The sequence below is a fragment of the Thamnophis sirtalis genome, unplaced genomic scaffold, assembly GCF_051295495.1.
Source record: "Thamnophis sirtalis isolate CommonGarterSnake01/CBP01778 unplaced genomic scaffold, rThaSir2_p1.2 scaffold_2, whole genome shotgun sequence".
Lineage (NCBI taxonomy): Eukaryota > Metazoa > Chordata > Lepidosauria > Squamata > Natricidae > Thamnophis > Thamnophis sirtalis.
Genome location: NW_028261382.1, coordinates 82,792,494 through 82,806,355, shown reverse-complemented (window position 1 = coordinate 82,806,355; position 13,862 = coordinate 82,792,494).

The window sequence follows — 13,862 nt, the reverse complement described above, 5'->3', positions numbered from 1 at the left end:
GAGTCAACCTTGAGCCTAGTGAGATTTGAACTGCAAATTGCAGGCAGCCGGCAGTCAGCAGAAGTAGCTTGCAGTTCTCCACTTTAACCACTGCGCCACCACAGCTCAGACTCATGCTGGAGCCCATCTTTAGGAAATTCCAGAGTATGATAGCTCGGAAGGGCAAATATTTGGTCCCTGTGACTGACCCAAATTCAATCTTGCGTACAAAATACTTTTTCCTACTACTACTACAACAACAACTCTGTGAGCTGTGTTGGGATGAGAGAGAGTGACTGGCCCAAATTCACCCAGTTGGCTTTCCTGTCTAAAGCAGAATGGGAACTCACAGTCACCTGATGATTGGCCCAGAGTCATCCAGGTGTCTTTCATGCGTAAGGCAGGGCTAGAACTCACAGTCCGCTGTTTCTAGCCTGGCGCCTTAACCACTAGGTCAAATAGTTATACTGCAAATGCTCCTGTGGAGAGGAGGTGCTGCCATTATGTGAAAAGAAAATAGGGACATTTTTGTGCAGTGGGCTACCCTCACCTGATCTAATGAATCACAACCACATCAGTCCCTTTGTAAACTAGCATATTGTGTGATTCATGCCCTGTGCTTAGCCTACAGTACTGTGAATCATGTGAACCCAGAAAAAGATTGAACTATGTGATTAGTAATTTTTAACACTGGCTATATCTTGCTACCGTTGCCATCAGAAGCTCAACTTGAGGGTTGGTCCCTTAATTGTCTATATAATTTTTGAAAGATGACTGTTAACAACATGGGCTCCCTTCCAATCCATCACTATGTTTTCTTGGGATAATTTTTTTTTGGTGTGTCTGTTTCTTAGCTATAGTGGTGCTGGATTTCTAGGTTCAGTAAGGAAAATACCATAGTCACATCCATATCAAATTTGTCATATCAAAACCATGTACAAATATACCCGAGAGGCAACGGCCTGGTTGATCCAGCATATTAAGCCACAATGCAACAGTTTGGTTTTGTGAGAGCATCATGTGTTAGGCAGTCCAAGGGAAAATGGTTTGTTAGGTTACTTGTAATTACACGACTTAACACAAGCTGTGACCCCAGTTTCTGATTAGTTTTCCAGCATGTTTCAGCTCTACCCAATCCATGTTTGATCTCACTGTGCAATAAGTTTAAATAGGGGGTTTAGTGCATTCTATGTAGCCTATTCAAGTAAATGTTAGTAGAAATCCCATTTTGCAAACTTGTGCTAAGGATTTGAAGGTAGGGTTTCACTCTGTGGCAATAGACCTGTGTCCCTGGAATCTTGCCACTTGTTTTTCCACCAGTCTTGCCATACATAGCCAGCTCTGCTATTGGACAAGATGACACAGCTGCCTCCAAATGCTTGGTGGGAACCGCAGCAAGATGTCAGAAAACAGAATTCACTAGTTTTCATGGGTTACTTCTTCTCCCTTCCAAGCTAGCTTGCTGCTTTTAGCTGCCATGGAGTTTCCTTCATTAGTGTAAAACTGCCAGTCAACTTCCTATTGGTTCCCGTATGTAGATGCACCATTTTATGTATTCTTTATCTGCTTAGCCACCTAAATACATTGAACCAATTCCATGCCATTTGGGCAAAAACCCAACAGTTCCTGGGATTTAGCGATTACAAAATCACAAAACTGTGTCTCACTCACTTTGGCCAAGTCATGTGGGGGAATTCACTGGAGAAAGCAGTTATGGTCCAAAGAGTTAGCGGTAAAAGGAAACCAGGCCATCAAAGGACACAATGACTGGACACCATCAAAACTGACATCATCCAGAGCCTAAAACAACTCAAAGTAGCAGTGCAAGGTCAGAGGTTGTGCAGAGGCCTGGCCTATAGCATCACCAAGAGTTGGAGACGACTGAATGAGTAACATCATCATCATCATCCTTCACCTGGTCTTATGGAACCATCTTGTTACGTCATAATTACCAGAGATGCAGATGGAAGAGGACACTGCTGTTGTTTTGTACTATCATGCTTTCAATGTTAAACCACCTGAATCCCTCAAACATTTTTTTTCTTCCCATCCATTTGGGATGGAAGAGCCTGGAATTTGTCATGGTTTTGGCCATACAAAAACTAAAGGAGAGAATGGGCCTTATAAATTGTCCATTGACATCAGAGGTGCATCAACTTTTTTGTTGGAAAAAAAAGAGAGATCATAATATTATTTCCTTTTTTTGGTACCTTGTCAGAAATTGAAATTGTACAGGATATTTTGAATGTAGGGAGCTGCCTACATTTCAAAGCTAGAGTTTTTCTTTAAATTTTATAAATGTGTCTATAAGCATTAACACACTTTGCTTTTTGTGTTCTATTTTCTTCTTACCTCACTGCTTATATAATTGCCTTCTGCCCATATTCCCATACTTGTGAAAACAAACATGAACGTACACATAATGTCCATCTATCTATCTCTGTGTCCCACCTTTTAATTGACTCCTAATTATAAATTAATGTAGCTCTTTTTTCTGAGAAGAGTGATGAAGCTTAGAGGGTTGCTGAGAGGTGCAGTCTGGGTAATCTAATAAATGATCTTTGGCAAAAATCCTGCAGTGTAAAATTCTTGGCTAAACTCCCTTTCTTTGTGTATTCCCTTGTTAAAACAATCCATGATGCCTTGAATTTCAAATGCCTGAGGGGTCAGATGAACAACTTCTGGCATGTTAACACTTAAATATCTGCCAGACTGAAGGCAGCGCTCAAGAAATCATTTACAAATGAGTGCCCTCTTGAGGTTAAATCTGCGCCTATGCAAAATGCAAATTTTTGTTAAGGCAGGATGCTAAAAGATACATCCACCAGCACTTAACCTTTCTATTCATGGTTGGGAGGCAAAATCTCTACTGATTGAAATTGGAGGTTTTTTTCCTGCCTTCCTTTATATATTTCTGTCTATTTAGGAAATACACAAGCTACCTATGTTATAAAGAGGTAAATGTTTTAAATAAATAAATGTTAATGTTTTAATTTAATTGGCTGAGTTTTATAGTTTTAATATGGTTTTGTATGTCTTTTAATTTTTGATTTGAAGGCTGACTAATATACTGTTGAAAAATGAGCAGTCGTCTAAATATTTAAATAAATAAACTCAGTTTCCAATCCTGGAACCTGTTAATGGGTGCAACAAATTGAAAAATTGAAACAGAGATGGTACAAGCCCTATAAGTCCCTATAGAGGACTTAGAGGCACTGTTCAATTTCAATTTCTGTTTGCTGAGTGGAGTGAAAAGTAAAGGAATAAACTCAAACTGATGATTAAGAACAACAGAAACTGATGAACTAAAAATAAACTGGGGTTTGTTAGAAAGATCCGATATTTTGTGACAGATTTCAGTTGCCCTATTTTGATTTAAATCTGAATATTCTGGCCTATTCTGAACAATTAAACAGTGGGAAGACTTGCTTCAGAAGTTGTGGATGTTCTAACACTGCAGGTTTTTAAGAAGAGATTGGACAACTGTTTGTCTGAAATGGTAAAGGGTCTCCTCCTTGAGCGGGAGGTTGGACTAGAAGACCTCCAAAATCCTTTCCATCCCTGTTATTGTGTTGTCTGATATTCTATTAATCTTCTGATACAGATTCTTGGTCCATCTAAAATCTGCCATTTTATCCATAGGAAATATCATCTCATCCATAGGGAATAGCTATGATTGAACCAGGTAGAGTTGTTGGGATATGAAATAGACTGTGCTGCTAAATATGGTTTCTTCTGAGTAAGGACTCCAAACCTCTATTTTAGTTGGGTTAGAAGATAAGAATCTTCCTCTCCACCCACTTACCAGTAAATGTGTAACTTCTGACTTGTTCCTGCTGGTTGTAGGAGTGAAAACAAAATTAGAAGGTCATTTCTTCTTACAATAGCCATCTGGCAAAAGATCAGGCAAATTATTTATAGATATCGCTGCAGATAACGCTTAATATTTATGGTTTGCCTGCCCTTAGCCAATATAACTTATTTTAACCATCTCTATTTTGCAATCTCCTCTACACTTGCTGTGTTGGAAATATATTTTTGCTGGTGGCAACCAAATAAAATCCCCAGTGTTTTCCACTCTAGCAGTAATTGTTGATGCATTTTGGGTATCTAAGCCTGACTTGGAGAACCCACAGCTTCGTATGCCTACCAGAATGCTTCCAAACATCATATTATTATCATGTCATATATCACTCAATCAATCAAAAGAATTTTATTATAGTCATAGACTGGAGACCATAACAAATTAAAAAAACCTCAATAAATGTACAATTTAAAATTCTAGAATAAAATAATAAATAACAGATAAAATCTATGATAAAACCCAGTCTGTCAATTTTACATGGTTCAACTATATACTAAAGTCACATATCTCACGCCTTCTTTTACTTTCTTACGACATTTGCATGTCAAATTTGACCATGCTAAATAAGTGTCAGCAAACACCAGTATCTACTACAAGGAAGAGCACAATGGAAGAATTTCCTGGTCTTAACAGTTGTACTTCCACCAGCAAGGTCCAATCATCTGAAGGAGTGGTCATCAGAAGGTCCTTCTTGGCTACTGAAAATGTGAGATATGAGACTGAGATTATTCCATACTTTGGATAATTTTTATCCTATAAGGAATGTGTAAATTGTTATCCCTCTTTTTTTCAGTGGAAACCTGGGTACTAGGCATGGAATATATTAAATACAGTATATTATACCAGATTTTACAATACACACAACTGTATTTCTTTGGAATGATCATCAGCATTCATTTTGTCTATTGGTTAGCAATATTTCATAATTTCATTTCATAAAATTATCAAGAAAATTTTCTGACTTTTTATGGCTGAACCAGCAGACTCATTTTAGATGCTGCTCTTGTTTCCTGTTCTGTCTCCTACATTTATAGTATCTCATCTGAAACCTCAAAAGCTTGCAGACACAATTCTTCTAATCAAGACATTACTCATAATTTTTAGATTCTTTTTAAAAAAATAATCATTTTAAAAAATTGCAATAACAAGAACAGATAGATAGATAGATGATAGATAGATAGATAGATAGATAGATAGATAGATAGATAGATAGATAGATAGATAGATAGATGATAGATGATAGATGATAGATGATAGATGATAGATGATAGATGATAGATGATAGATAGATGATAGATAGATAGATAGATAGATAGATAGATAGATAGATAGATGATAGATGATAGATGATAGATAGATAGATAGATAGATAGATAGATAGATAGATAGATAGATAGATAGATAGATGATAGATAGATAGATAGATAGATAGATAGATAGATAGATAGATAGATAGATAAAATGAAGAATGTTTAATGTAAAGAAAAGAGTTTAGTTCAGATTAGGTCTGCTAGTTTAAAGAAAAAATATCTCATATGTGTACTTATATGAGTGTGTATTTTATGGTTGTGTTAAAAATCTTAGGAGATCTGGGATACTTCACTATTTGTAACATACTTTTTTGCTGTATTGAACTACTAATATTTAAAGATGACAGACAGATGATGATGATGATGATGATGATAGATAGATAGATAGATAGATAGATAGATAGATAGATAGATAGATAGATAGGGATGGAGAGACAGACAGACAGATGATAATATGGGTGCAGAAAGTAAAAAGAAAAAAACCCATTTTCCCTGAATTCCTCACCAATCTTATTTCATTCATTCTATCACCCTATCACCATATGTATATTTATCCAAGCATTGAAAGGAACTGGATTCTTTAGATGCTTCACAATTTTTCAGAAGAGTGAGGCTACACTATTTGAAAGAAACAACAGAGTTGAAAATGCCTCAAGGGAGAAAAGATGCTAACTAGCATTTAATGGTTGGCTGAGCCTTACAGACATTCCTTTCTCTGTTGTTTGATGCAAATTTCTTCCCCTGCTGCATGTGAAAGCAGAGGGGTCCTCTGGCCCTGTAGAGTTAGCAGCCTCTCCTTAGCACAGCCTTCTTTTGAGCCACAAGGAGTGTCCTCATCTCTATTCAGATGCAAAGATCAAACCAGCATTTCAAACGTTTGCTGCGTATTCCATGCAGCAGGGAACACTTTGCACCAAATCTAGCCTTTTGCCCACGGCATAAATTTAGCTCCCTTTTTATTGTTTTGAAAGATTTTCTGCCATTAGTTCATTAGAGATCAAGGTGATAGAAAGATCCACTGTCTGGATTCCTGCTTTTTGTTAAGCATAACAATGGGATGACTTGCCTTGGGTTTGTGGTCAATGTTGGCATAATGACAATAGAGCTCTGCTAGTCTTGATTCAAACACAGAACAAGTTTAAGCTATCCCAATGGGATGTGTGGACCCAGTCAACCAAGCAGGCTAATATTTTATCTCCATGCAAAACATGTTAGTTTCAAAGGTACAAAGGAGCCATGTGTCCTAATAGTTAAATCTATAGAAAACTTTCTTCAAGGGTCCTCAGTATCATTTTTTGTCCTCAATACCATTTTTTTTTCTTTTGGTGAACAACTCTATCACTTATTTTATGTTCAACTGGTTCACAAAGGCAATGTCTGGCAAATGATAAATGCTTATTCCCCTAAAAATAAAATAAAAAAACAGAGCCAGCTTTGAGTAGAGCTTTACTCCTGCTAACATCATGATATGTCCATGTAGTTTTCTTGGTAATCATAAAGATGTGACTTGCTATTTCCTTCTTCCAGAAAGTTTTAGATTTCCATTTTACTTGACAGTCCTGGGATTATCCATCTCTAAGAACTAACCAGCTCTGACTCCTATTAGCTATATAGAGGACTAAGTTCAGTGATTCAGTCATCAAGAAAGGTGTCAAGTCTTCTTGAAAAGTAAAGCTCTGGACTCCAGCTCTTCAGAACACAATTGGTGGAATGTTCCACCATATAATAGTTTTCTCCATTCTGGGAGAGTTAAGAAGTGTGGTAGACATATAGGCTCTGTTCCCATCTTCCAATAAATATATTTAAGGAGGATTACTTCATGAATCACAAGATTAAGATCAGTGAGAATAATTCAGTATTGTCTTATAGGTATTGGTGGTTTAAGTATGTAGGGCATTACTTAGACTCTAGATCAAGTCAAACTATTGATCAGTTTAGTTTGTTATAGTCTATGCTGTTTTCCACAATTTATTTCCTTCCAAACATGTTGCTCTATATTTCCATCACTTTCCCCCATCAGTAAGTAACATCTCAACATTCTAGAGAAGATTCTATCCTGGACTGAGTTGGAGGTGCTATGGATTAAAGCCAGGACTTTCACCTTGCAAAGAATCAGCTTGAACCTCTGAATTATGGTCCTTCAAATCATATGATTGAACCTCCCCACTTGCTCAGAAACACATGTTTGCACCCAATGGAAACCAACTGGAATTGGCCCATGTCAACACCACCACCTTGGAGATAAAAGGGAACATATGGGTTCCTCCAATCACTGTGATCTACTGGTGTGGGTTAGCCTTTTTCCTGAGCTGGCATGGTGGGTGGCATCACAGCCTTCCTTCTTCTTTAAATCACTGTATCACATATATCTTTGCCCTTGGTAGATGACACTTAACATGAGGTGGGAGGAGAAACATTAGGTTCACTCCTCTCTGAGAATCATTTGGGGCAACAGCTTCTGCAAATGAGTCTCTAGTCACACCTTAATTACTTTGGGTCACAGCAGTGTGAAACTTCATCTGCATATGACGACAATGCTATTCCTCCAGGCTTGGAGACTAGCCTCAGGGATGAGACCCAGACACACTTTGTTTATCTACACGGGCAAATGTGGATTGGAAGGCAATGATCTCCACACCACTAGAAAATAAATACCACACACACACAAAATCACATACATATCCTTATGCTCAAAAGATTGCCCTTCCTGCCAAGTATTAATCTCCAGAAACCACGTCAAGATGTTCAGAAGGAACATGCTTCAAGGATGCACCATACAATATTAATTATGTATTACGAGGGGTTGATGAATTAATACATATCGTTAATACATCACAGATGTATTTGTTTGTACATTACCCACTGGTTACATTCATACAACACATTTACTCTGGTTACTGATTCAACCCTAACCCAAGTTTATATAATACATTGAACTATAATAAAATCGGGAGGGTCTGTACAATGTATAAAACCTTAGTGGACATTAAAACTAATCAAACTTTACTTTTAAGTTGAGATTTGATGTTATTATTTTATTCTACTGCACTAAAGGAAGTTGGAAGTCAACACCTTTTTTCTTTTTCCTTCTTTTCCCAGACTTTTCTCTTCCTTTTTCCTTCCCCTACCTTTCCTACTATTTCTTTTGTATTTCTGTATCTTATAGAATTAATACATACATACATGAAAACTTTGGCTAATAAAAACATAGTACATGATTCCTGTTGAGAGGCTTTTACTTGACTTAGTTAAGTGTGACCCAGATTTCCCTCAAACATAGCCAAATAACATTAAGAGATAAAATTGGTCTACATTAGAGAATAAACCACACTGATCTTGTAAGTTCCATCTGATCTATAGCTAGGAAATTCCATGTTGGGTCAAAGCAACTCACCATTAGCTCTCAACTGGCTTTCCCTCTAGCCACAAAAAGGGGATGTATTTGGGCTTACACTACTCCATCCTAATTGATTAATGGTCCAGTTGCCCAGAAGATTCAAAGACAGTCCCTTTCTTCCAATCCTCTGAACATGTCTACATTAGGATATTAGGAATAGAATGAACCAGCTACCTTAAAACTCCAACATGCCTTGAGGGAGCTGTTAGAGTATCCTGTTTGTCACAGGGTATGGTTCTACTTCCTGCTTCCATGTGGCCAAATTAGTAATAGCCCTTTAGCCAAATCAAAACCATTCTGGTAAACAAACATTGCAGATTAGGCAAAATCTTGGCTTAAAAGCCCTTGCAAGTGCTGAAGCAATATTCAACATTTCCTGTCCAAATTGCCTCACCTTTATTTAGAAAAGAGGATGACCAAAGAATCAAGGACTACAGTATTGATTAGCACTCATCTTTCTTTTGAATAAGTGATCTTCAACAAGCAGTTCAATATGTTCCTCCCAGAAGGGGTGTGGAATGTGAGAACACAAGATTAGCATTCTGTGAGTGTCAGAGAAATGTCGTTCCCATGGATTTATAATATTTGCCACATAATATTCTTACAAACATTAAATTAATGTAGTCTGTTCTCCAGCAAAGAAGAGGATGAAAGCTGGTCTAATCAATACTTTTTGATTCTAATGCATGGAAAAGAATGTAAACTCTTCCCACCCATAATTGTTTCCACCTTTTGCACCTGTATTTTAATCAACATGTTTCTGAATATGGCTCCAAACTCAATTTATGGGCCTTATCCACCCCTTTCCATCTATATGTGCCATCCCTATAAACTTGGCTAAATACATTGATCTACAAATTTGGGGAAATTATCAAATTCTGAGATAAAATGTGTTAATTTTACATATTTTGATTAGACGAATTAAAAAACAGATAATAAAGGTGCTGGTTGGCTAAAGTTTTCGAGATGTTTCACAATAAAGATTTATATACAGGCAGGTATATCTGCCTACAAGGGAGTCTAATAATCATGGTGCCTCGTAACTTCTCGACAAAGTAGGGTAGAACAATGAAAATTGTACCACATGGAAGTGTATTAATCTATTTTCACTTTGAGAACAGCAAGGCAGGTGACTATGAAAAACCTATGGAAAATTTGCTTAGGTCCTATAAAGCACAAGTCACAGAAAATTTACTTCTTACACTCACATTTAGACTATTTTCCTTTGAACTGTGGGGCAATGAATGATGAGCATGGAAGAGATTCTTCCAGGATATGGCAGGCATGGAGAAAAGATACCAAGGGAATTGGGGTCCATAGATGCTTGCTGATTTCTACTGGAATCTCCCCAGGGATGATCTTACTGCAGTTCACAAGAGAAAAGCCAAAAAGCGCAGTTTAGATGCCGAATAAAGATGGGAACTTTTCATTTAATCTGATGTTAGGGCTTGTCAGTTTTCATGCAAAAAGCATGAAAATGTTACAAAAATGTTAGGAAAAGCCAGTAAATGAATGGAAAGTTGTGTTGTTGGTATCAATAAAAAGATAAACTTTAATGATTGGTGTGGCACTATTCTCATCATTATATCACATTTTGCAGAAAAGTTATGGAGCATAATTGCACATTCCCCTTGAAAATTCGAATTATTTTGATGAAATGTTGACCTGATGCTGTATCTTGGAAACTGGAGCCAATTAATACCCAAGACTTAATTTTCCTTTATTAGTGACCCAATTCTGATACAATTCAGCTACCTTAATTTCTGAGGCTTTCTTCTTGTAGACCAGTGATGTCAACCAAACCAATGCAAAACAAAAGGTAGAGATGCTAAAGGCATATTTGTATACATGTATATACATATAACCTGTGTGTGTGTGTGTGTGTGTGTGTGTGTGTGTGTGTGTGTGTGTGTGTGTTATGTATATACATATAATGAGGCACAGAAAGAAAATGAGAGAAAGAGAGAGAAAAAGCGAGAGAGGCAACCAGGGATAGATACTGTATATAAATTTTAAAAAATCCCTAGTTAGAGAAAGAAGTTAGAGATTTCATCCTCTTTTGTAATGGAAAAATTTAGGATAGGGGCTTCTAGTACAGCCTTCTCCAGCCTGGTTGGGCCACAATTTCCTGCCTGCCTTCCCCACACCAGCCAATATGGCCAGTGAGAATGGTTTTGCAATGTATTAGGAGGTCTCAAATTGAGGAGGCAAACATGACAGATTCATATGTAAAGATTTAGTGAGACTGTTTCTATTGGTTCATCCCTCTGTATTGCCACAACTCTATGCGGTCTTACTTCTTCTCTCATCCTTTCTTCAGTATTTCTCATGGTTGACAAACATACATTAATGTATGTCTTGGTGAACATTTGTGTATGCTATTTAGAGTGAGTTGACAGTTGCCAATCACCTGGACGTGCAAAGCGCTTCTTTTTGAGGACTGCTAAAGAAGCTGGATCCTGGTTGTTCTCCAAATCTATGCCTATGTTTTGTATCCTCTTGCTCCACAAACTCTGGGCTTGATATTTCCATCCACAAATGGGCATTTTTGTAATGCAAAGCTTTCCTTTTCTTGTTTTTCCCCCAGACAGGAACCAAATTCTAGATGTTGTATGACAAAAATGCAGAGGAGACCCGTAGTTTTGATGCAGGGAACATATTTAGGGGAGCTGCTGCTCAGTTTTTTTGCTCAACCATAGGAATGTGAAGTGACCTTTAATTTACCTTATTTCTTTCCAGGACAATTAGCAGTTTAGAAGCATGAATGATCGTTTTCCTCCTCATAATGCAGATTTGATCCCAGTGTCTGAATCGCCACCTCATATGATGATAAGAAGACTCCCCCAGGATTGGGGGGGGTGTCTTTTTTGGTTAAACAAACATCCATTACACAAAAGAGCCCAGACGTGTGATCAAAGGCCATGTCCCCGAGGGAAGAGAAATATATTTTCTATCTTTCAAAGGAAGACTTGGAGTAGATAGCTGTTTACCATGCTGTTGATAAAAAAGAATAAGATCCAGAGGTCCTGTTGTCTAGAATGGATTTCTGTCGTTTGTTATAAGTTATCCATTAAACAAAAATCCCAAGGATTTTTTTCTAATTTGGAAGGCAGGAAATAGATTTTAAAATTGATTAAGATGTTCCTACTGTTGTCATTGTAGAAAGTTCTGCTGTAGTTTTGGAGAGATTCAATCTCTAAACAGGGCAGTGGGACACGAGGCACCAGGCAGCTCAAGTTCTACCAGAACTGGATCTTGTATATAGGTCTGTTCTGAAGAGTGAGAGGATGTTGCTAGTCTATGGTTTGATTGTTAATTCTTATCCTACCTTTGCAGCAGAAGTTAATGGGGGGAATACGCAATACCCTCCCTTCTAGTTGTAACCCTACAACAATAACTGCATGGTTTGTTGGGCTGAAAGCGATCGCTGATATACTTCTGGGGCTACAAACTGTCCATCCATCCCTTTACCTTTCTGTGAAAATTCAAGTGGAAATTGATTTCTAAAATCCACAAGTGGGTAAGATCTTCAGTAAGATCAAGAAAAATAGCACTAAAGAATCTGCAAGCTTCTGAGTTCTCTAGATTTATTGTACACTGCCCATAGTCCATTTGTGAGGGAGACAGGCAGTTCATAAATGTGATAAATAAGCAAATAAATACAATTCCTTTTCCCAACAAAATGTTACAGAAGACGGTCAAGGGTTGATTGAGCTTTACTTCTTTGTTAGAGAACATAATGCAGCAGAACACTATCATTTTGTCCTTTTTCAAAGACCAGGGATGGAGAGGTTGAAAATCAGCATGTCCCAGTCCTAACCCCAAACAATGCAGGAGTGAAAAATTGTCTTACTCTCAATAGATATCTAATGTGGCTGCAATACTACCATTGCTGGCTGGAGCTCCTAGAAACATTGGAAAAGGAAAATGACAGGCGGCGATAGATGATAGATAGATAGATAGATAGATAGATAGATAGATAGATAGATAGATAGATAGATAGAAAGATATTTAGATATAGATATAGATAGATATAGATATATAGATGATAGATAGATTTATTTATTTATTTATTTATTAGACTTATAGGGCTTTCAGCCCTCTCTAAGCGGTTTACAGATTTTTTAGCAAATTGAGTCAGCAACTTGCCCCCACAGTCTGGGTCCTCATTTCACCCACCTCAGAAGGATGGAAGGCTGAGTTGACCTTGAGCCGGTGAGATTTGAACCGCTTAACTGCAGATAGATAGATAGATGATAGATAGATAGATAGATAGATAGATAGATAGATAGATAGATAGATAGATAGATAGATGGATGATACAGATACAGATACAGATACAGATACAGATACAGATACAGATACAGATACAGATACAGATACAGATACAGATACAGATATAGATAGCAATAGCAATAGCAATAGCAATAGCAGTTAGACTTCATAGGGCTTTCAGCCCTCTCTAAGCGGTTTACAGAGTCAGCATATTGCCCCCAACAACAATCCGGGTCCTCATTTTACCCACCTCGGAAGGATGGAAGGCTGAGTCAACCCTGAGCCAGTGAGATTTGAACAGCTGAACTGCAGAACTGCAGTCGGCTGAAGTAGCCTGCAGTACTGCATTTAACCACTGCGCCACCTCCCCATTTCTCTAATTATAGATAGATGATGATAGATAGATGATAGATAGATAGATAGATAGATAGATAGATAGATAGATAGATAGATAGATGATAGATAGATGGATGATAGATACATTAAATAAAATAAATAAAATAAATAAAATAAATAAAATAAATAAAATAAATAAAATAAATAAAATAAATAAAATAAATAAAATAAATAAAATAAATAAAATAAATAAAATAAATAAAATAAATAAAATAAGATAAACAAAATAAACAAAATAAACAAAATAAACAAAATAAACAAAATAAACAAAATAAACAAAATAAACAAATAAAATAATAAAATAATAAAATAAATAAAATAAATAAAATAAATAAAATAAATAAAATAAATAAAATAAAATATAAAATAAATTAAATAAATTAAATAAAATAAATAAATTAAATAAAATAAATAAAATAAATAAAATAAATAAAATAAATAAAATAAATAAAATAAATAAAATAAATAAAATAAATAAAATAAATAAAATAAATAAAATAAAATAAATAAAATAAATAAAATAAATAAAATAAATAAAATAAATAAAATAAATAAAATAAATAAAATAAATAAAATAAATAAAATAAATAAAATAAAATAAATAAAATAAATAAAATAAAATAAATAAAATAAATAAAAT